General features: G+C 44.4%; 1 pseudogene; it reads right to left on the bottom strand.

The window, feature by feature from the left end:
- Nucleotides 1-25,844, bottom strand: part of LOC145350705 (5'-nucleotidase-like) — a 45,474-nt pseudogene that overhangs the window by 3,706 nt on the left and 15,924 nt on the right.

Below are 25,844 nucleotides of genomic sequence, written 5' to 3'. Positions count from 1 at the left end.
GACCTAAAATAATAATCAACAGTGTTCCAGGGGGTATGAATGATTGCTGAAGTGTATTTTTGCCAGAGATTACCTATTGTATTGCAGCTACAATTGTCTTGTAGGATAGTTTTGTGTTCAGTGATGTAGAATGACCTTACCAGCAGCCTGCAGGAACTCCCCTCTTCCCTGTCCATATCTGTGGACAGAATGCTCAAAAGCTGCTCTTAAAGTGGAACCGTAAACTTTCAGCAGATCAATGGTATTTCCAAATGGTGAAGCAGTTAAAATATTTTCTGCTAGTATTGTTCCTGTGCATAGAAAAGAAAATATAAGTTATTTCTAGCTTTTTTATTGAGTTTTTAATCCACCAAACTGGAGAGTTTTACATTTCAAATTCATCTATTATTTATCTTGCCCTCAAATATTTACCCAGCCTTCTTTGAAAGCATGCAGTTTTCGTGTCTATGACACTATGGTTCCAGGGTATTGACCTGTTGAATTCACATTATATTATTTCTTTGATATTAATGTCTTTTCTACAATGAGGCTCCCTCCCTAGTAGCTAAAGACACGCTCATCGTGGTCCACCCAATAGTTGTACAAATTTATCATTCCTTCTTTAATCTTGTACGCTGTACCTGTATTTTTGAGAAACACTATGGCTGGAACTCTACCACCTTGAACCACCCCATCATGCTGTGAGAGTCCAGCAATGGAAATCTCTGTTCACCTTGGGCAGGAATTTGTGGTCTCGCCCAAGCGAGGCCATAATATCCCACCTTCTGGGTAGGATTTTAAGGATAGTGAGCAATCGGCACCTCTCCATTCTGAGAGTTGACATGTAACGCGCTAGCACCAACATTTTAGCTCCTACTGCCATTTAAAGCTCAGTTGAGCATTGATTAACAGTGGGCAGGAATTCTATTCACCATTGGATAGTAGTCCCAGCTGTGAGAGCTGTTGGCCAATCAGATTGACTGAAAGCTCTCCAGACCGGCCAAGCACAGTGTTGCAGTGGCCAGAAGCGGTACTGCAGCACTCTGCCTGGAACCAAGGCCTGGGACCATTGGAAAGGTAAGTAAGGGATCCCTGGGGTGAGTGAGTAGGGACACACTGCGGGGGGAGGGGGTTAGGATTTGAATGATCGATCACGGCATCAATGGTTGGCCAGCAGGGAAGTGGATCCCAGGGTTTCAATGTCCTGGAGGAGAAGAATTCCCAATTCTGGGTGGGTCTTCAGATTGAGGTGCCCAACTCCCCTTTCTGCACTGATTGTCTTAAATGGAGATATTTTTTCTGGCAGTTTCCTACCCCACCTGCATCCACCAGCCTAAAATTTGAAGTTGGGCAGGAAGTGGCCACTTAAGAGCTTTGACAAGTTAAAAGGGCAGAATTCCCACCCAAGGGAATTGGAATATATTCCCATCCACCACCACTCTCCTCCACCTGGCTGAACTCATTCTCTCTCTCTCAACAACTTCTCCTTTAACTCATCCCACTTTCTCCAAATCAAAGTGTAACAATGGATACCCGCATGTGTCCTAGCTCTGCTTATTTTCTTCTGGGGTATGTGGAACATTCCTTGTCCCAGGCCTACCAGTGTCCCCTCCCACAACTCCTTTATTTGGTGCTGCTTCATGCTCTTGTCCAGATCTGGAGAAATTCATCAGTTTTGCTTCCAGTTTCCACCCCACCATCACCTTCACCTGGGCCACCTCAGCCACTTCCCTTCCTTGACCTTTCGGTCTCCATTTCCAGCAATAAATTATCTATAAATCTCTATTACAAGCCCAGTGACTCCTATAGCTATCTGGACACCCTACATCCTGTAGGACTCCATCTCTTTCTTTCAGCTCCTTCTCGTCCATCTCATTTGTTCCAATGATGCCACTTTCCAAAGTGGTGCTTCTAATATGTGCTCCTGCTTCCCCAATTGTTGCCTCCCACCTATAGTTGTTGACAGGACTCTCAACTGCATGCAGTCCAGCTACTGCACCAAGACCCTCATCTCCACCCCTCCCTCCACCAGCCTCCACATTCAAAGCATAATTTTCTGCCATTTTAGCCAACTCCAGCGTAATGCCTCCACTGAACATATCTTCCCTTCATTTCCTCTGTTAGCATTTTGCAGAGACTGTTCCCTCTGGGATAACCTAGTCCACTCCTCCACTGTACCCAACATCTCTCTGATCACCCATGGCACCTTTCCATGCAATCGCAGAAGGTGTAGCACCTGTCTCTTTACCTCTTTTATGCTTACCATCCAAGGTCCAAAACACTCATTCCAGGTTAAGCAGTATTTCGCTTGCACCTTTTTCAATTTGATCCACTGCATTCGCTGCTCCCAATGTGGACTCCGCTATATTGGGAAAGCAACCAGCATAATTAAGGATCCCATGCATCCCAGAGATTCTCATTTACACTTCCTTCCATCAGGAGAAAGATACAAAAGTCTGAGGTCAGGTACCAACTGACTCAAGAACAGCTTCTTCCCTGCTGCCATCAGACTTTTGAATGGACTTACCTTGCATCAAGTTGAGCTTTTGCTACACCCTAGCTATGACTGTAACATTACATTCTGCACTCTTTCATTTCCTTCTGTGTGAACGGTATGCTTTGTCTGTATAACGCGCAAGAAACAATGCTTTTCACTGTATACTAATACATGTGACAATAATAAAGCAAATCAAAATCAAACGTTTGCTGAGCACATTTGGTCTCTGCACAATCAGGACCCTGATCTCACCCCTGCTTGCCATTTTAACACACAATTCTGCTCCCATGCCCACATGTCTGTCCTTGGCCTGCAGCAATGTTCCAGTGAAGCTCAATGCAAGCTGGAGGAACAGCATCTCATCTTCCGGCTAGGCACATAACAGGCTTCTGGTCTCAACATCGAATTCAACAAACTTCAGGTGATTCGCTCTACCCCACCTTGACCCCTTTGTTTTCATTTCATTTAATTTTAACTGTTCTCTACCTTTTATTTCTTTATTGGCTCAAGGATTGGTGTGGGAGAAATGGGTTTGAATTTATGGGGCATTGGCACCAGTATTGGGGTTGATGGGACCTGTTCAGATGGGATGGTCTTCGTCTGAATCATGCTGGGACCAGAGTCCTGGTGAATCATATAACTAGGGCTGTAGATAGGGCTTTAAACTAATTAGTGGGGGTGGGGGGGGGGGGGGGGGGGTGTGTGTGTGCAGGGGTATGGGGAATTACAAAATCAAGAGTAAAAGAGAGGGTACGAGTGCTGGTTAATGTTGAGGACATTCCACTAATTAAAGGAGGAGAGGGCGCGGGAGAACATAAGAACATAAGAAATAGGAGCAGGAGTAGGCCATCTAGCCCTTCGAGCCTGCCCCGCCATTCAATAAGATCATGGCTGATCTGTCGTGGCTCAGTTCCACTTTCCCGCCCTCTCCCCATAACCCTTAATCCCCTCTCTTATCAAAAACCCATCAACCCGCGTCTTAAAAATATTTAGCGAGGTAGCCTCCACCACTTCAACGGGCAGAGAATTCCAGAGATTCACCACCCTTTGAGTGAAGAAGTTCCTCCTCAACTCCGTTCTAAACCACCCCCCCTTTATCTTGAGGCTGTGCCCCCTAGTCCTACTATCCTTTCTGAGCGGGAAGAGTCTCTCCACCTCTATCCTATCCATCCCATTCATCATCTTATATGTCTCAATGAGGTCTCCCCTCATTCTTCTAAACTCTAACGAGTACAAGCCTAGTTTATTCAGCCTCAAATTGGGTCCAGATAAAGGCTGGTATAAAGACACTTTACCTGAATGCACAACACATTTGAAACAAAGTGAATGAGTTGATGGCACAAATCAGCACAAATGGGAATGATCTAGTGGCCATTACAGAAACGTGGTTGCAGGGTGAGCGGGACTGGGAACTGAATATCCAGGGGTATCATACATTTAGGAAGGATAGACAGGAGGAAAAAGGAGGTGGAGTAGCACCGTTAATAAAAGATAATATCAGAGCAGTAGTGAGAGACGATATAGGGTCCAAGGAGCAAAACATGGAATCGTCGTGAATCGTTGTAGGTGGAGATAAGGAATAGTAAGGGGAGAAAGTCACTGGTGGCTGTGGTCTATAGGCCCCCAAATAATAATTTTGAGGTGGTGCGGGCTATAAACAAGCAAATAATTGATGTGTGCAAAAACGGAACGGCGATAATCATGGGGGATTTTAGCCTGCATATTGATTGATTGGACTCAGGTCGGATGCGGTGGACTTAAGGAAGAGTCCTTAGAATGCTGTCGGGACAGTTTCCTTGAACAGTATGTTACAGAACCTACAAGGGAGCAAGTTATCTTAGATCTGATTCTGTGTAACAAGGCAGATAGAATTAGGGATCCTCTTGTGAGGAATCCTCTTGGGATGAGTGATCACAATATGGTTGAATTTCTGATACAGATGGAGGGTGAGAAAGTAGGGTCCCAATCCAGTGTCCTCTGTTTGAACAGAGGGGAGTATGATAAGATGAGGGTGGAATTGGCTAGTGTAGACTGGGGGCGCAGATTGGTTGGTTGGACAGCTGAGGAACAGTGGAGGATTTTTAAGGAGATCTTTTTCAGTACTCAGCAAAAATATATTCCAGTGATAAAGAAGGACTGTAAGAAAAGGGATAACCAGCCGTGGATATCGAAGGAAGTAAAGGAGAGTATTAAATTAAAAACTGATACGTACAGAGCGGCTAAAAATAGTGGGGAATTAGAAGATTGGGAAAGATATAAAAAATAACAAAGAATAACTAAGAAAGTGATAAAGAAAGGAAAGATAAAGTATGAAACTAAACTAGCTCTAAATATAAAAAAAAGTAAAAGTTTTTACAAATATATAAAGAAGTAGAGAGTGGCTAGAGTGAATATTGGACCTTTAGAGGACGAGAGGGAGGATTTAATGGTGGGAAACGAGGAAATGGCTGAGACTTTAAATAAGTTTTTTGTGTTGGTCTTCATAGTGGAGGGCGCAAATAGCTTACGGAATATTAAAGATAGAGGGATGGTAGGAGATGAGGTTCTTAATACAATTACAGTCGCTAGAGAGGTAGTGCTTGGTAGACTAACGGGACTGAAGGTAGACAAGTCCCTGGGACCGGATGGAATGCATCCCAGGGTTCTGAAAGAAATGGCAGAAGTAACAGCAGGTGCGTTAATAGTTACTTATCAAAATTCACTGGACTCTGGGGAAGTGCCGGCAGATTGGAAAACAGCTACTGTTATGCCGCTGTTTAAAAAAGGTAGCAGACAAAAGGCAGGTAACTAGAGGCCTGTTAGCTTAACGTCCATAGTTGGGAAAATGCTAGAATCCATCATTAAAGAAGAAATAGCAGGACACCTAGAAAAGAACGTTTTGATCAAGCAGGCGCAGCATGGATTCATGAAGGGGAAGTCGTGTTTGACGAATTTACTGGATTTCTATGAAGATGTGACTAGTGCGGTAGACAGAGGGGAACCGGTGGATGTGATGATTTCCAGAAGGCGTTTGATAAGGTGCCTCAAAAAAGGTTACTGCAGAAGGTTAGGGTGCACGGAGTTGGGGGTAAAGTGTTAGTGTGGATTGAGGATTGGTTATCTAACAGGAAGCAGAGAGTTGGAATAAATGGGTGCTTTTTTGGTTGTCAGTAGGTGACTAGTGGAGTGCTGCAGGGATCGGTGCTGGGCCTCAACTGTTTACCATTTACATAGACGATCTGGAGGAGGGGGCTGAGTGTAGGGTAACAAAGTTTGCTGATGACATGAAGATGAGTGGAAAAGCAAATTGCGTGGAAGGCGCAGAAAGTCTGCAGAGAGATTTGGATAGGCTGAGTGAGTGGACGAGGACCTGGCAGATAGAGTATAATGTTAGCAAATGTGAGGTTATCCACTTTGGAGGAAAGAATAGTAGGATGGAATATTATTTAAATGGTGAAAAGTTGCAGCATGCTACTGCGCAGAGGGACCTAGGGGTCCTTGTGCATGAATCGCAAAAACTCAGTCTGCAGGTGCAGCAGGTGATCAAGAAGGTGAATGGGATGTTGGTCTTTATAGCGAGGGGGATAGAATATGAAAGCAGGAGGTCTTGCTGCAACTGTTCAGGGCACTGGTGAGGCTGCAACTGGAGTATTGTGTGCGGTTTTGGTCCCCTTATTTGCGAAATGATATATTGGCCTTGGAGGGAGTGCAGAGAAGGTTCACCAGGCTGATACTGGAGATGAGGGGGTTAGCTTATGAGGAAAGATTGAGTAGATTGGGCCTGTGCTCGTTGGAGTTGAGAAGGCTTGGTGGTGGTGGGGGGGGGGGCGCGGCAGATCTTATAGAGGCTTACAAGATAATGAAGGGGCTAGATAGGGTAGAGGTACAGAGATTCTTTCCACTTAGAAAGGAAACCAGAACTAGAGGGCACAGCCTCAAAATACGAGGGGGGGGGCAGTTTAGAACATAGTTGAGAGACTCACTACTCTCAGAGGGTAGTGAATCTCTGGAATTCTCTGTCCATTGAAGTGGTGGAGGCTGCCTCGTTGAATATGTTTAAGTCACGGGTAGATAGATTTCTGATCAATAAGGAAATTAAGGGTTATGGGGAGCAGGCTGGTGAATGGAACTGAACCACTTCAGATTAGCTATGATCTTATTGAATGGCAGGGCAGGCTCGAAGGGCTAGATGGCCTACTCCTGCTCCTATTTCTTATGTTCTTATTGTCTTTCTTTATTTTTCTTCCCCCTCCCCCACTCTTTCCCCTCATTTTATCTCCTCTTTCCTTATTTTTTCTCTCTCTTTGCTTTCCCTTTCTGTATTTTTTCTCAATTTTACCTCTTTCCCACCCATTCCCCTCTCCCCCCACATTTTTATTTATCACAGTTTACCCTCTGATTTCAGCTTCTCTGCTGTTTGGCCATTCACACCTTCCATTCTCTCCATGGACTGCCATTAGCAACCTTTTCCCTTGTTTTTGTGGGTATGACTCATCTTTCATTCCCTCACCCTGCAGTATAAATATTTCTTACTTTCTTTGCCTTTTAGCTTTGCCAAAGGATCATCCGGACTCAAAACATCAGCTTTTTTCTCTCCTTACAGATGCTGCCAGACGCACTGAGATTTTTCAGCGTTTTCCCTTTTGGTTTCAGATTCCACTACCCGCAGTAATTTGCTTTTATTCCCACCCGAGGTCCTGCCCAATCAAGTGTGAAATTGCATTAGGATTTGGGTGGGTGAGTCCCTGCAGGGAATCACGTCCATTCAATTTTACACTCTCCTGTGACTGCCCCCCCTCAGTCCAAACCTCAGAACCCACCATGGGGGCAGGTAAAATTTTGCCCAATGTTGTTGCCTTTTTAAAGGTTTATTCATCCATATTCTCACTTCAGGGAATAATGTGTCCAAACCAATCAATCATTCTCTGTAACCATCTGCTCCCTTCTCCATCTTCTGATGGGTGGCTTTATCTCATACAGTGTTCTTGGGCTGGATCCTTCAACCCCATCCGCAGCTGGGATTCTCCAGTCCCACTGCTGTGAATGGAAATTTGGCTGAGTGCAAAATTCTCCAGTCTCACTGGCAGGGTGTGAACAGACAGAGAATTCTGGCCCTTATTTCCAATACGCAATATTTCATAAATATTCATAAAAAGCATAGAACATAGAACATTATAGTGCAGAACAGGCCCTTCGGCCCACGATGTTGCGCCGACCAGTTAAAAAACAATGACCCTCTAACCTAAAGCAATCCCTTTCCATCCATAAACCTATCCACAGAATCTTCTATCATCTGTTTGCTTTCTATCATCACAGTAACAGCTCACAGCTGCTTCATAGGAGGGGAATTGGGCACAAATCTATCAACTTCTTCATTTTTTCCTTCTGGCTTCTGCTTTCCTCTTCACTGTTTACCAAGCCTGTATTTTATTGTCATTGGTAGATTTTGAGATTGTGCTAATTCAAATTATCTCGGCGCATAGAGAAAAACTATGGTCATCGAATATCTCACTGCCAATTTGGTCTATCCTATGCAAGATCCACTTGTCTTCATTTGGTATCAGACAATCATCCATGTTGCTACATTTCTTCTTGTCGCCAGGACTGGATGGAATGCATCCGAGGGTTCTGAAAGAAATGGCGGAGGTGATAGTGGATGCCTTGGTGGTTATTTTCCAGATGTCGCTGGATTCCGGGGAAGTGCCGGAAGATTGGAAAGTGGCTAATGTTACGCCGTTGTTTAAGAAGGGTGCCAGGCAAAAGGCGGGGAATTATAGGCCAGTTAGTTTAACGTCTGTTGTAGGTAAAATGTTAGAATCCGTCATCAAGGAGGAAATAGCGAGGCATCTTGAGGGGAATTGCTTGATAGAGCAGACGCAGCACGGTTTCGTTAAAGGGAAGTCGTGTCTGACAAATTTACTGGAGTTCTATGAGGATGTGTCTAGGGCGGTGGATAGAGGAGAGCCGGTGGATGTGGTCTTTCTTGATTTTCAGAAGGCGTTTGACAAGGTACCTCACAGGAGGTTATTGCAGAAGGTCAGGGGACATGGAGTTAGGGGTAGGGTGTTAGCGTGGATAGAGGATTGGTTGTCAAATAGGAGGCAGAGAGTGGGGGTCAATGGGTGCTATTCGGATTGGCGGATGGTGACTAGTGGAGTGCCCCAGGGGTCGGTGCTGGGGCCTCAGCTATTTACCATTTATATAGATGATCTGGAGGAGGGAACCGAATGTAGGGTGTCGAAATTTGCTGATGACACCAAGATTGGTGGAACGGCAAATTGTGCGGAGGGTGTGGAGAGTCTACAGAAGGATCTAGATAGGCTGGGCGAATGGGCCAGGAAATGGCAAATGGAATTTAATGTTGGCAAGTGCGAGGTGGTCCACTTTGGCAGGAATAATGGTAGGAAGGATTATTACTTACGTGGCGAAAAACTGCAGCAGGCGACGGTGCAGAGGGACCTCGGGGTCCTTGTGCATGAGTCGCAAAAACCCAGCTTGCAGGTGCAGCAGGTGGTCAGGAAGGCAAATGGGATGCTGGCCTTCATAGCGAGGAGGATTGAATATAAAAGTAGGGAGGTCTTGCTGCGGCTGTAAAGGGCATTGGTGAGGCCGCAGCTGGAGTACTGTGTGCAGTTTTGGGCGCCGTACTTATGCAAGGATATTTTGGCCTTGGAGGGAGTGCAGAGGAGGTTTACTAGGCTGATGCCAGAGTTGAGGGGGTTGAGCTATGAGGAGAGGCTGAATAAACTAGGCTTGTACTCGTTAGAGTTTAGAAGAATGACGGGAGATCTCATTGAGACATATAAGATGATGAATGGGATGGATAGGATAGAGGTGGAGAGACTCTTCCCGCTCAGAAAGGATAGTAGGACTAGGGGGCACAGCCTCAAGATAAAGGGGGGGCGGTTTAGAACGGAGTTGAGGAGGAACTTCTTCACTCAAAGGGTGGTGAATCTCTGGAATTCTCTGCCCGTTGAAGTGGTGGAGGCTACCTCACTAAATATTTTTAAGACGCGGGTTGATGGGTTTTTGATAAGCGAGGGGATTAAGGGTTATGGGGAGAGGGCGGGAATGTGGAACTGAGCCACGACAGATCAGCCATGATGTTATTGAATGGCGGGGCAGGCTCGAAGGGCTAGATGGCCTACTCCTGCTCCTATTTCTTATGTTCTTGTACTTTATCTTTGAATTCTTTAACAATTTGCATTTTTTAGCTTTAATGTAGCAAAACTTCCTGATCCTCTTATGAGACCCCTTTTCTAACAACATGTTTATATCAATTTCATTAATTGCATTCCCTTTATCTAGAACTTATGTTGCAAAGTTGAGTAGAGTAATAGAACATAGAACATAGAACATTACAGCGCAGAACAGGCCCTTCGGCCCACAATGTTGCGCCGACCAGTCTTATTTTTAAAAAAAAACATTGACCCACTAATCTAAACCAATCCCTTTTCATCCATAAACCTATCCACCAATCTCTTAAATGCCCCCAAACTAGGCGCATTTACAACTTCAGCAGGCAGGGCATTCCAGTCCCTCACCACCCTCTGGGTAAAGAACCTGCCCCTGACATCCGTCCTATAACTACCCCCCCTTAATTTAAAGCCATGCCCCCTCGTGCTAGATTTCTCCATCCGAGGAAACAGGCTATCACCATCCACCCTATCTAAACCTCTAATCATCTTATATGTTTCTATAAGATCCCCTCTTAGCCGCCTTCTTTCCAGTGAAAACAACCCCAAATCCCTCAGTCTCTCCTCATAGGACCTCCCCTGCATACCAGGCAACATCCTGGTAAACCTCCTCTGCACCCTCTCCAAAGCCTCCACATCCTTCCTGTAATGTGGGGACCAGAACTGCACACAGTACTCCAAGTGCGGCCGCACCAGAGTTGTGTACAGTTGCAACATGACGCTGCGACTCCTAAATTCAATCCCCCTACCAATAAACGCCAAGACACCGTACGCCTTCTTAACAACCTTATCTACTTGATTCCCAACTTTCAGGGATCTATGTACACATACACTTAGATCCCTCTGCTCCTCCACTCTATTCAAAGTCCTCCCGTTAGCCCTATACTCAACACATCTGTTATTCCTACCGAAATGGATTACCTCACACTTCTCCGCATTAAACTCCATCCGCCACCTCGCGGCCCAGCTCTGCAACCTGTCCAAGTCACCCTGCAAACTTCGACACCCTTCCTCACAATCTACCACACCTCCGACTTTGGTGTCATCAGCAAACTTACTAATCCACCCAACTATACCCTCATCCAGATCATTAATAAAGATTACAAACAGCAGTGGCCCCAAAACAGATCCCTGAGGCACACCGCTCGTAACCGAACTCCATGATGAATAATTACCATCAACCACCACCCTCTGTCTCCTATCTGCTAACCAATTCCTGATCCAAGTACCTAAATTACCACCAATCCCATACATCTGCATTTTCTGCAGAAGCATACCATGGTGAACCTTATCAAACGCCTTACTAAAATCCATATATACCACATCTATTGCCTTACCCCTATCCACCTCTTTGGTCACCTTCTCAAAGAACTCAATAAGGTTAGTAAGGCACGACCTTCCCGCTACAAAACCATGCTGACTATCTCTAATCAATTCATTACTCTCCAAATAACTATAAATCCTATCCCTAATAATTCTTTCTAAAACCTTGCCCACTACAGAAGTAAGACTCACTGGTCTGTAATTCCCAGGGAAGTCTCTGCTCCCCTTCTTAAACAATGGGACAACATTCGCTGTCCTCCAATCTTCCGGTACTATACCAGAGACCAACGACGACCTGAAGATCAGAGCCAGTGGCTCTGCAATCACCTCTCTTGCCTCCCATAGAATCCTAGGGTAAATCCCGTCTGGACCAGGGGACTTATCTATTTTCAACCCATCTAGAATATCCAACACATCCTCTGTATCAACTACAATACTTTCTATTTTACACCCCTTCACCCCAGTGACCTCCTCAGCTACATTCATATCGTCCTGCGTGAACACCGAAGAGAAATAATGGTTCAATGCCTCTCCAATCTCTTCCGGTTCCACACACAACTTCCCCCTACTGTCTGTAACTGGCCCTAATCTTGCCCTAACCAACCTTCTGTTCTTGACATACCTATAGAACGCCTTAGGATTCTCCTTAATCCTATCAGCCAAAGTCATCTCATGCCCTCTTCTAGCCCTTCTTAACTCCCTCTTCAACTCCCTCCTAGCCAATCTAAAGCTTTCTACTGCACTACCCGAGCCCTCAAGCCTCATCCGAACATAAGCCTCCTTCTTCTTCCTAACCAACAAATCAACTTTTTTTGTGCACCACGGTTCCCTAGCCCTACCAATTCCTCCTTGCCTGACAGGGACATACCTATCACAGACCCACAGTAGCTGCTCCTTGAAAAAACTCCACATTTCAGACGTTCCTAGTCCCTGTAATCTCCTAGTCCAATCAATGCTTCCTAATTCTCTCCTAATGGCCTCATAATTACCCTTCCCCCAGCTAAAACTACTGACCCGAGGTTCATGCCTATCCCTTTCTATCACTAAGGTGAACGTAACCGAATTGTGGTCACTATCACCAAAAAGCACACCAACTTCCAAGTCTAGCACCTGGTCTGGCTCATTTCCCAGCACCAAGTCCAATATAGCCTCACCTCTAGTTGGCCTATCTACATATTGAGTCAAAAAACCTTCCTGCACACTTTGAACAAAAACTGACCCCTCTAACGAGCTAGAGCTATAGCAATTCCAATCAATGTTAGTAAAGTTAAAGTCCCCCATAACAATTACCCTATTACTTTCACTCCTAACCAGGATCGTCTCTGCAATCCTTTCCTCAACCTCTCTAGAACTTTTTGGAGGTCTATAAAAGACTCCCAACAGGGTGACCTCTCCTCTCCTATTTCTAATTTCTGCCCATACTACCTCAACAGACAAGTCCTCATTAAACTTCCTCTCTGAGACTGTGATATAGTCCTTGACCAATAATGCTACTCCACCCCCCCTTCTACCTCCTTCTCTACTCCGACTAAAGCACTTGTACCCCGGCACCTGCAACATCCATTCCTGACCCTGCTCTATCCACGTCTCTGAAATGGCCACAACATCAAAGTCCCAGGTACTGGTCCACGCTGCAAGTTCATCCACTTTATTGCGAATACTCCTCGCGTTAAAGTATAAACATTTCAAACCTCGCTCCGCCCCACCCCCACAATGCCGTGCAATGCCGTCCCCTTCTATGCCCCCCTCACTTTCACCCCCTCTACCCAGGATCCCACCCCCCCTCTGAATCAGTTTAAACCACTCCGCATAGCCTTCACAAATTTACCCCCCAGGATATTTGTTCCCCTCTGGTTCAGATGTATACCATCACTCTTATAGAGATCCCATCTTCCCCAGAATGAGCCCCAATTGCTCAAGTAATTAAACCCCTCCCTCCTGCACCATCCCCTCAGCCACAAGTTCAAACTTTCCCTCTCCCTATTCCTCTCTAAACTATCCCGTGGCACAGGCAAGAGTCCAGAGATAACCACTCTGTTTGACTTGGCCTTTAGTTTCCATCCCAACTCCATGAAACTCTGCTTAATATCCCCTTCCCTTAGCCTCCCTATGTCATGTGTCCCCACATGAATTATAACTTGGGGTTGATCACCCTCTCCCCTAAGAGTCTTGAATATCCTCTCTGACACATCCCGGACCCCAGCCCCTGGTAGGCAACACACCAGCCCTGAATCCCTACCCTTACTACCAACTCTCCTATCCGTCCCTTTAACTGTAGAGTCCCCAATCACGAGGCCCAATCTCTTGCATCCCCTAGACACCTGAGCTTTTACAATAGGCTCACCCCCAGAGTCCTGCTCCCTCTGGCTATCCCCAGTTGATGCTTCCTCAACTGTAGCCTCCAGGACCGAAAACCTATTTTGGAGGGGAACAGCCCCAGGGGATTCTCCTCCCACATGCTTCTTTCCCCTCCTCTTGACATTGACCCAAGACTGATTACTAGGAGTGACTATTTCCTTAAAACTCCTATCAATGTCTCTCTCTGCCTCACGAATTATGCGGAGCTCATCTAATACCTCCTCCAGCTCCTTAACACGCTCCTCCAGAAGCTTCAATCGAAGACACTTCCTACAAGTAAAATCCCCTGAAACACTACTGGAGTCCCTCACCACATACATCCCACAGGAGATGCAGCACACTGCCCGAACTGCCATCCTTGAAACAGGTAACAGCAAAAAAAAAGTAAAAAATATAAAAAAAAACTTCCCCACACTTATAATTTAGGTTAGAGGAGGTGGGAGGGTGGGATTCTCTACTAGTGTAGAGAATCGGGTATCCTCTCTGGACTAATTTATAGGGTTAGAGGCCTGAAAAAAAAAATTGTAGATTAGTGTTTGTAAAACTGTAAAATGCTAGGTCCCTTTAAAAGGTGGTGCTTTTTCTGTGCATAGAAAGTTAAAAAGTGCACATAGAGCCCCAAACTGAAACATTTGTACTGAAAGGACAAGCAGCAGTATTACCAAGACAACACGCTTTTGAATTTTTTGAATTCAGCCAATCATTTGAATTAGACACTTAGATATTCAGAACCTATGAAATTTAAATCTAACAGTTTTGACAATATAGGACCAACCTTATTGTAGAAATATTGATATGTCATTACAAAAAGAGGGGTAATGGGACTGTAACAGGATTCCTGTTACATCATTAATGGGGACAGATGGGGTGGGAGGTGGTATCAGGGACAGTAGTTGTAGGAAATCCCACCAGCATAAATCATGTTTTGGGCCTTCTCCCAGAGTTAAGGTTTTGAGTCAGGATGACTCTTTCTTTGTTGTTACAGCTGCCTCTGAGGGTCACTCTTTTTAAATGCTGAATAACTTCCAAATCTTAACAAAGCTCATGGATCTTTTTGTTTTAGACAAAACTTTCTTTTATGTTTTCAATTCTCTAAATTTGCTGAATTTGGGCTATTCCAGTGGACAAATGTTTAAATGAAAGCTTCATCAGGTTCATTCATGGTCAGAAGTGCTCAAAATATTTGAAAGGGTTAATAATCACAAGTTTAAAAATCACATAAGCTGCAAGATGCTAAACTCAGTCACACAGGCCAACTATAAAGAAAACCACATAGAACATTACAGCGCAGAACAGGCCCTTCGGCCCACGATGTTGCACCGACCAATTAAAAAAGCAATGACCCTCTAACCTAAACCAATCCCTTTCCATCCATAAACCTATCCACGGATCTCTTAAACGCCCCCAAACTAGGCGCATTTACAACTGCAGCAGGCAGGGCATTCCAATCCCTCACCACCCTCTGGGTAAGAACCTACCTCTGACATCAGTCCTATAACTACCACCCCTTAATTTAAAGCTATGCCCCCTCGTGCTAGCTTTCTCCATCCGAGGAAAAAGGCTATCACTGTCCACCCTATCTAAATCTCTAATCATCTTATATGTTTCAATAAGGTCCCCTCTTAGCCGCCTTCTTTCTAATGAAAACAACCCCAAATCCCTCAGTCTCTCCTCATAGGACCTTCCCTCCCTACCAGGCAACATCCTGGTAAACCTCCTCTGCACCCTCTCCAATGCCTCCACATCCTTCCTATAATGTGGGGACCAGAACTGCACACAATACTCCAAGTGCGGACGCACCAGAGTTTTGTACAGTTGCAACATGACGTTGCGGCTCCTAAATTCAATCCCCCTACCAATAAACGCCAAGACATCGTATGCCTTCCTAACTACCTTATCTACTTGATTCCCAACTTTCAGGGATCTATGTACACATACACCTAGATCCCTCTGTTCATCAACACTATTCAGAGTCCTACTGTTAGCCCTATACTCAACACATCTGTTATTCCTGCCAAAGTGAATTACCTCACACTTTTCCGCATTAAACTCCATCTGCCACCTCTCGGCCCAGCTCTGCAACTTGTCCAAGTCTCTCTGTAAACTATGACACCCCTCTTCACTATCTACCACTCCTCCGACTTTGGCGTCATCAGCAAATTTACTGATCCACAGGTCTTGATTAAAGCAGATCCAATAAGCATCTAGGACCATAACATTCACAGTCACATAGCACACACACACACACACACACACACACACACACACACACACACACACACACACACACACACACACACACACACACACATCACCGCCACTAAATTATGCACAACTGCAGTTCTCAGTTTCGGTTCTAACAAGAGACAGTTGGACGGAGAGGACATGAGGGGTTGATATGCCACTGGTTAGAAAGATAACTGATAAATGTGCAGAAAGAAATATGGCCTGGTGATATTATAATTAGGTAGATGTGCACAATTTGTAACTGGACACGTAAACTCTTATGTTATTTGTCCGTAATTCCAATTGTTAATTTTGAGTGGATATAGATAATTTCTATACAAATGTACATTTCTGATTGATATATGTTAATTGCTTGTAATTGAATCTGGACACACGTCTGGTTGCGTGAAACTGCAGTCACTGCTTTGGAATGCACTACCAGCTGGTGTACTGGAGCTCTAGCTGTAGTTATAGATTTTAAAACTCCAACATTCTTCATCTGGTCATTTGAAAGCAACAAAGTCGGTAAACAGCTGTGGCCCCTCTACAGTATTTGTGAAAATAATAGATGACCCACAAGCCATTGCCACTGAGTTCATCAATAGGTGCGCACGTTCCACCTCCTTATGTCAAACAAATGGATACATGGGTCCAAGACTTCGTATCTGGCTTTTGGATATTTTCATAGATCTGAAATTATTGCAAAAAGAGCAGTGTAAAGTCTGTTAGCTCAGTTATATGACATACTGTAGTTCTGTCAGACATTCATTCCAAACATTGCTCAGATGCATGCAGACTGTCACAAACAATTCCTGGTTAATGAGATTCAACAACAACAACAACAACTTGTATTTATGTCGCATTTTTTCCATAATGAAATGTTCTAAGGTGCTTCACATAATAAAAGACAAAGTGTGACACCATGCCAAAAGGAGCTGAACAGAAAAGTGATCAAAGAATTGGGTTCTAACAAGCCTCAAAAGGGAGGAAGTGAGGCGGGTAGGTAAAGTGAGGGAGTTTCAGAGTTTGGGTCCTGGGCAACTAAAGTCATGGCCCCTCATTGTGATCTTGTGCACACCAATGAGTAGAGACTATGCTGGTGGGAGGAAGACTGTGGCTGGAGTGAGACTCAGCCAGAGCAAGGGTATTGGAAGTTTGGAGCTGAGTGAGAATTTGGTGCTGAGGGAAAGAGATGCTCATTTTTGGGAAGAGTGGGAAGCAGACTTGCGAGGGAGGCTCACGGGCAAGTAAGAGGTAGAAAGAAATCAAACCATGAAGACACAGCCAGCACGTAAACGATGGTAAGTATTTTTTTCTTTTCTTTTTTTCTCTTTCTTTTCTTTTGGCATTGGAATTGATGTTGTAAGTTAACTTAATGGTTAAGTCATGGCAGAAGAGCCCAGGCCCATGTTATACTCCTCTTGTGCAATATGGGAATTCAGGGATTCTTTCCAGCATCACTGGCTCCTTCACATGCAAGAAGTACATCCAACTACAGCTGCCAACTGTTAGACCACTTGATGGCGCTGGAACCGCGATGGAATAACTTTGGAGCATCCATGATACTGAGGAAGTCGTGAAAAGCACATTCAATGATTTGGTCACACTTCAGATAAAAATTACTGAGGGAGATAGGAAATGAACGACTACCAGATAGTGGAAGTAAGGCAGTGCAGGGTGCCCTGTGGTCATCTCCCTCCAAAACAGATATACCATTTTGGATACTGTTGGGGGAGATGGCTCACCAGGGGAAGGTAGCAGCAATCAGGTTCATGTCGCCATGACTAGCTCTGCTGCAAAGGAGGGCAGGAAAAGGAGTGTCAGAGCTATAGTGATAGAGGATTCAATTATAAGGGGAAGAGGCAGGCATTTCTGTGGACGCGAACTAGACTCCAGGATGGTAAATTGCCTCCCTGATGCAAGGGTCAAGGGTGTCTCAGAGCAGCTGCAGGGCATTCTGGAGGGCGAAGGTGAGCAGCCAGCTGTTGTAGTGCATATAGGCATCAACGATACTGGCAGAAAATGGGAGGAGGTCCTACAAGCTGAATTTAGGGAGTTAGGAGTTAATCTAAAAAGTAGGACCTCAAAAGGTAGCAATCTCAGGGTTGCTACCAATGCCACATGCTAGTCAATTAGAAATGGCAGGATAGATGAGATGAATATGTGGCTTGAGGGATGGTGCAAGAGGGAGGAATTCAAACTCTTGGGACACTGGAATTGGTTCTCGGGGAGGTGGGACCAGTACAAATCGGGCAGTCTGCACCCGGGCAGGACTGGGATCAATGTACTAGGGAGAGTGTTTGCTAGTGCTGTTGCAGGGGGTTTAAACTAATATGACAGGGGGATGGGAACTGGTGCAGGAAGCCAGAGGGAAGTAAGGTGGGGACAGAAACAAAGGCAATAAGGGGAAAAGTGGAAGGCAGAGAAATCAAAAACGAAAATCAAAAAGGCCCACAGCACATTGTGTGGAGAACTCAGTGAATGGATCCAGTAAGGCTAAGAGAAATAAAACACAAGGAGACTACAAAACATGACAGGACAGACGGTCTGAGGTATGTTTGCTTTAACGCAAGGAACATGACACGTAAGATGGATGAACTTAAAGCTTGGATTGCTACATGGAACTATGACGTTGTGGCAATTATGGAGACTTGGAAAGATAGCTTAGCAATCCAGGACTTAGATGTTTCAGGTGAGACAGAGAGGGTGACAAAAGAGCTTGCTTCACTGATTAGGGGGGATTCACAGCTATCCAGAAGGAAGACACCTTGGTGGGATCATGCAGTGAGGCCATATGGGTGGAACTCAGGAACAGGAGCAATGCAATCATACTGTTGGGTTGTACTACAGACCTCCCAGCAGCCAGCATGAAGCGGAGGAACTGAAATGTCAGCAGATTATGGGAAGATGTAAAAACAACAGGGTTGTTGTGGTGGGTGATTTTAACCACCCCAACATAGACTGCAATTTTTTTAGTGCCAGGGGCTTGGATGGGGCAGAGTTTGTTACATGACCAGAATTTTACTGGTACACCCACCCTGATTTCGGGTGTGGTTGAAGCTTAGAGAACAGAATTCTCCATTGGCTTCAGGCGGGATCGTATGAAACTCCAGCGGATGTGCTGGTAAAATTCCACCCAGCGTGTCCAAGAATGCTTCTTGAGGCAATATGTAGATAGTCCAACTCAGGAAGGGACTATCATAGACCTGGTTCAGGGAAGCGAGCCTGGTCAGGTGATTGGTGTCTAAGTGGGGGACCATTTTGGGAACAGTGATCACAATTCTATAAGTTTCAAGAAACTTGTAGAAAAGGATAGAAGTAGTCTAAACTGGGGGAAGGCTAACTATGATAGGCAGGAGATAGGGAATGTGACTGGGGTGGCTGTTTGAGGGCAAGTCCACATCTAATATATAGGAGTCTTTTAAAAGTCAGCTGTTAATAATTCAGATCAAGTATGTCTCTGTAAAAATGAAGGATAAAAATGGCAAGATTCGGGAATTCTGGATGACCAGGGAGATTGTGAGCTTAGCAAAGGGGAGAAGGAGGCAAACATAAATTTCAGGAAATTGAAAACAGATAAGGCTCGAGGAGTACAAAGATAGCAGGAAAGAGCTTAAACAGGGACTTAAGAGAGCAAAAAGGGGCCATGAAATGTCCTTGGCAGACAGGATTAAGGAGAATCCAAAGTTTTTTTGCATATATAAGGAGGAAGAGGGTAGCTAAGGAAAAAGTGGGTCTAGTCAAAGAAAGTGGAGGGAATTTGTTTGTGGAGCCAGTTGAGGTAGGTGAGGTCCTTAATGAGTACTTTGCATCAGTATTCACAAAGAAGAAGGATGGGGTGGATGCTGAGTGTAGAAAGGAGGATGTTGACTTTCTAGGACATGTTGAGATAAAAAGGATGGAGGTATTGGAGGTTTAGAAAATCATTAAGGTGGACAAGTCCCCTGGGCCAGATAGTGTCTATCCCAGAATAGTGAGAGAGGTGAGGGATGAAATTGCTGAGGCCTTGGCCAAAATCTTTGTATCCTCTTTAGTCACAGGCAAGGTACCAGTGGATTGGAGAATAACTAACATTGTTCCTCTGTTTAAGAAGGGCAGAAGAGACAATCTGGGAAATTACAGGCCTGTGGCCTTACATCAGTAGTGGGGAAATGATTGGAGAAGATTCTTAGGGACAGGATGTACTCACATCTGGAAGAGAATAGGCTTATTAGTGATAGGCAGCATGGTTTTATAAAGGGGAGGTTGTGTCTCACAAACTTGATTGAGTTCTTTGGGGAAGTGACAAGAAAAATTGGCCAGGTCTGGGCAGAGAATGTTGTATACATGGATTTTAGTAAAATGTTCGATAATGTTCCTCATGGCAAGCTGATACAGAAGATGAAGTCATGTGGGATTCGAGATGAGCTGGTAAAATGGATGCAAAACTGGATGGGTTATAGGAAGCAGAGAGTAGCGGTGGAAGGGTACTTTTCTAACTGGAGGTCTGTGACAAGGATCAATGCTAGGACCTCTGCTGTTTGTAATAGATATATATAAATGATTATAGGAGGAAAATGTAGATAGTCTGATTAGTAAATTTGCAGATGATACAAAAATTGGGGGAGTAACAGATAGTGAGGAGGATTGTCAGAGGATACAGCAGGATATAAATCGGCTGGAAACCTGGGCCAAAAGATGGCAGATGGAATTTAACTCAGACAAATGTGTGGTGATGCGATTTGGAAGGTCTACTGCAGAAGGAAAGTATACAGTAAATGATAGGCCCCTTAGAAATATTAGCATACAGTGGGATCTAGGTGTGCAGATCCACAGTTCCCTAGAGATGGCAACTCAGGTGGACAAGGTGGTCAAGAAGACATATGGCAAGCTGGCCTTCATCAGTCTAGACATTGAGTATAGGAATTGGAAAATCATGTTGCAGCTGTATATTTGGTTAGGCCACATTTGGAGTATTGTGTACAATTCTGGTTGCCACATTACTGGAAGGATGTTGCATTTGAAAGGGTGCAGAAGAGATTTACCAGGATGTTGCCTGGTTTGGAGAAATGTACAATGAAGAAAGGTTGAACAAACTTGGATTGTTTTCTTTGGAACGTCGGAGGATGAGCGGGTTTACAAGAGGTTTACAAGATTATGAAATGCTTGTGGATAGTCAGTGTCTTTTTCCCAGGGACAAACTACCCGGGGGCATATGTTGAAAGTGAGAGGGGAAAAGTTTAATAGAGATGTAAGGGGCAAGGTTTTCACACAGAGGGTGACGAATGCCTGGAACGCGCTGCCGGTGGGGTTGGTGGAAGCATATTCTGTAACAACATTCAAGGGGCTTCTGGATAGATACATGAATAGATAGGGAATAGAGGGATCTGGATCATGTAGAACAAGAAAATATTAAATTAGAAAGGCACCTGTTTTGGCACAGACTTGGTGCGCCCCAGGGCTTGTTCCTGTGCTGTACTGTTCTTCTTCTTCTAATTATAAATGGGAATACATAAGTGACCAGAGTTAGAGGAGCACAGATATCCCAGAGGGTGTGGGGCTAGGGGAGATCAGAGAGATAGGAAGGGGAAAGGCCATGGAAGGATTTGAAAACAAGAATGAGAATTTTAAAATTAAGATGTTGTTTGACAGACCAACTCGGCCAATACTGTCTACCTGATATGCTGCAGGAAAGAATGTCCTGAGGCATGTTTCATTGGGAAGATCATGTAGACGCTACGACAACAGATGAATGAACACCATTCGACAATCACCAGACAGGAGTGTTCTCTTCCTGTTGGGGAACACTTCAGCAGTCACGGGCATTCGGCCTCTGATTTTCGGGTAAGCGTTCTCCAAGCTGGCCTTCATGACACACGACAACGCAGAGTTGCTGAGCAGAGACTGGTGCCCAAGTTCCGCACACGAGGACGGCCTCAACCGGGATCTTGGGTTCATGTCACACTATCTGTAACCCCGACGGCTTGCTTGGACTTGCAAAATCTCACCAACTGCTCTGGCTGGAGACAATACACATCTCTTTAACCTGTGCTTAACCCTCTCTCCATTCACATTGTCTGTACCTTTAAGACTTGATTACCTGTGAAGACTTGCATTCCAGCCATTATTTTGTAAATTGAGTTTGTGTCTTTATATGCTCCGCTTGTGAACTGAAATTCCACTCACTTGAGGAAGGGACAGCGCTCTAAAAGCTAGAGGCTTGTGCTACCAAATAAACTTGTTGGACTTTAACCTGCTGTTGTGAGACTTCTTATTGCGTTTACCGCAGTCCAATGCCAGCACCTCCACATCAGGGTTAATATTCCCTAGGACACCAGGGAAACCTCCCACTCTTTATTGAGATAGTTTCATTGGAATTCCACTGCTCTATTGCACTGCTTCAGCTACTTCACTCATTGTAATAACCCAATATGTTAAACGAGGTAGCATAAAAATGTAATCAGATTTTTGCACAGGATGTACAAAGTCAAATTTGAAGGGCAAATTCGGAGAAGCCCAGCCATGGCTCACAAAAGAAATTAAGGATAATATTAGATCCAAAGAGGAGTCATATAAATTGATGCAAAGTACCAAGTACTTAAGGATTTGGAGCAGTTTAGAAGTCAGCAAAGGAGGAGCATGGCATTTATCGAGAATAATAAAAATGTACAGATCAAACTGGCAAGGAACATAAAAGTGGATGTAAAAGCTTCTAAAACTATGGGGGGGGGGCGGGTTTGCAGGTTAATGAAGACAAATGTAGGTTCCTTGCCGTCCAAAGTGGGGAAAGTTGTAATAGAGAACAAGGAAATGGCAGAAAAATTGAATGATTACTTTAGTTTTGTCTTCATGGTGGAAGGTACACATAATATCCCAGAAATGCAAGGGAACCAAGGATCTAGTGAGAGGGAGGAAACAAAGAAAATTAGTATTCATGAAAAAAAAGCTGGAAAAGTTAATGGGACTGAAAACCACTAAATCCCCAGGGCTCGAAAATCTACATCCCAAGGTACTAAAGGAGATGGCCATGCAAATAATGGACGCATTGGTTCTCGCCAAATTCTATAGATTCTGGTACAGTCCCAGCTGACAGGGAAGTGGTAATATATCCCCACTATTTAAAAAAAGGGAAGAAAGATTCAGGCAGTGACAGACTGTCTAGCCTAATATCAGTAGTAGGGAATATGCTAGATTCCATTATAAAGGATGTGATAACAAGACACTTAGAAAATATCAACAGGATTAGAAAAAGTCAACATGGATTTCTGAAAGGGAAATCATGTTTGACAATCCTACTGGAGTATTTTGAGGATGTAACTAATAGAACAGATAAAGGTGAACAGTGGATGTGGTGTATTTGGATTTTCAGAAAGCTTTTCATAAATTTCAACATGAGAGGATCATGTGCAAAATTAAAACTCATGGGACTGGGGTTAATATATTGCGCATAATTTGAGATTTGGTTGACAGACAGGAAACAGAGTAGGAATAAATGGGTCACTTTTCAAATAGCAAGTGGTGATTAGTAAGGTCCCACAAAGATCAGTGCTTGGGTCCAGCTGTTTACAATATACATCAGTGATTTGGATGAGGGAACCAAATGTAATATTTCCGAGCTTGCTGATGACACACAACTTCTGGAAACCTAGTAGAAAATGTTAAGGAGTTTCAAGGTGACTCAGATAAATTGAGTGAGTGAGTAAAAACAAGGCAGATGCAGTATAATATGGATAAGTGTTAAGTTATCCACTTCAATGGAAAAAGTGGAATGGCAGATAATTATTTAAATGGTGATAGACTGGGAAATAAGAACATAAGAACATAAGAAATAGGAGCAGGAGTAGGCCATCTAGCCCTTCGAGCCTGCCCCGCCATTCAATAAGATCATGGCTGATCTGTTGTGGCTCAGTCCCACTTTCCCGCCCTCTCCCCATAACCCTTAATCCCCTCTCTTATCAAGAACCCATCAACCCGCTTCTTAAAAATATTTAGCGAGGTAGCCTCCACCACTTCAACGGGCAGAGAATTCCAGAGATTCACCACCCTTTGAGTGAAGAAGTTCCTCCTCAACTCCGTTCTAAACCGCCTCCCCTTTATCTTGAGGCTGTGCCCCCTAGTCCTACTGTCTTTTTTGAGCGGGAAGAGTCTCTCCACCTCTATCCTATCCATCCCATTCATCATCTTATACGTCTCAATGAGATCTCCCCTCATTCTTCTAAACTCTAACGAGTACAAGCCTAGTTTATTCAGCCTCTCCTCATAGCTCAATCCCCTCAACTCCGGTATCAGCCTAGTAAACCTCCTCTGCACTCCCTCCAGGGCCAAAATATCCTTGCGCAGGTGCGGCGCCCAAAACTGCACACAGTACTCCAGCTGCGGCCTCACCAATGCCCTATAAAGCTGCAGCAAGACCTCCCTACTTTTATATTCAATCCCCCTCGCTATGAAGGCCAGCATCCCATTCGCCTTCCTGACCACCTGCTGCACCTGCAAGCTGGGTTTTTGCGACTCATGCACAAGGACCCCGAGGTCCCTCTGCACCGTCGCCTGCTGCAGTTTTTCGCCACGTAAGTAATAGTCCTTCCTACCATTCTTCCTACCAAAGTGGACCACCTCACACTTGCCAACATTAAATTCCATTTGCCATTTCCTGGCCCATTCGCCCAGCCTATCTAGATCCTTCTGCAGACTCTCCACACCCTCCGCACAATTTGCCTTTCCCCCAATCTTGGTGTCATCAGCAAATGTTGACGTACAAAGGGACCTGGATGTCCTTGTACACTGTTCACCAGTTGTACAAGACATTAGTGAAATCACAGCTAGAGTATTGTGTGCAATTTTATTCTCTTTACCAAAGGTGGGTTATACTTACCATAGAGGAAATGAAGTGAGTGTTCATCAGCCTGATTCCTGGGACGGTAGGATGTTTATATGAGGAAAGATTGGGTCTTTTAGACCTGTACTCAATGGAGTTTAGAAGAATGGAAAAGGGATCTCATTGAAATGTTTAACATTCTGACAGGGCTAGACAGACTGGATGCAGGGATAATGATCCCCCTGGCTGGGGAGACTGGAACAAGTGGCCACAGCCTCAGGACACAGGATCGGCCATTTAGGATTGAGATGAGGAGAATCTTTTTCACTCAGATGGTGGTGAACCTGTGCAATTCTCTACCACAGAAGGCTGTAGAGGCCAAATTACTGATGTATTTAATAATAGATTTGTACACTCTACAGGGGTCAAGAGGTATGGGGAGAATATGGATGTATGGCATTGAAATACAGGATCTATGATGATCATAAAGATTGGTGGTGCAGGCTCAAAGGGTCAAATGGCTTGCTCCTCCTGTTTTCTATTTATCTGAACATTAATTTCTGAGGTGAGCTGCGGGATTGTAAGGAAATTGATGAAATCTCTATCAATGCAATGCAAATCAAATAAACAAGTAATAGAAAATGGAACAGAGGTACCCCTTCCCTATCTTAAATAAATAATGTCAGATTGCCTCATATTACTGGGTTTATAACAATGAAGTGAATGACAGTGAATTTGTTCACATAAATTGTTACCACGGCTTCACAGATTAAATTCTTCATATTGCATTCTCGATTCCTTCATTCCTCTGCGGTTCCATTCAGGTAGACCAATGAATTGCCCAATGACTTCCTTTGAAAAATTGGCAAGTGCCTATTTCCAGCTATTTATGTCTGCGAGCAGTGCCTCATCTGAAGATCAGACAGGAGAGAAAGTTTTCATGTCATTGATTTATAGAATTAAATGGTATTCCTCAGCAGCTTTTCCTTTTCTGTCCCAGGGGAGAACTCCCCTGCTTTACTTCAATGTTAAACTCCCAAGGCGTCGCACGTACGCATTATCAAGCATCAAACGTACAGAGAAATATTGGACCAGAAGTTTGGTCATGGGGTCAATGTGTAATGGAGGATTTAAAAAAAGGGTAGAGATCTGGAAATATGTAGAGAGGGAATTCAGGAGCTTAGGCTGAAAGCACAGTGATTAAAATCAGGGATGTGCAATAGTCCCCACTGATGCGAACTGTGCCATCCATTTTTAATACCTGAACAATTGGGGTGGCCCATTTGCTGGTGGTCACTGGTTCTAGCATCCCCATGTTCATCAGCCATTCCAGTTTTGCCTCCACTTTCAGCTGCATAGCACTTGGTACCAGATGTACCTTCAGAATCCATACTGAGTCTCTGGCTCCAAATTGAATTTTAATTTTGACCCTTTCATCTCATCCAGGTCCCATTGAACACATTCCTATATTGATCTAGGACAACATGTGAAC

This window comes from Carcharhinus amblyrhynchos, chromosome 12 (genome assembly GCF_965287045.1).
Source record: "Carcharhinus amblyrhynchos chromosome 12, sCarAmb.v2.hapA, whole genome shotgun sequence".
Taxonomy (NCBI): domain Eukaryota; kingdom Metazoa; phylum Chordata; class Chondrichthyes; order Carcharhiniformes; family Carcharhinidae; genus Carcharhinus; species Carcharhinus amblyrhynchos.
This window is presented reverse-complemented; position numbering and strand designations above follow the sequence as displayed.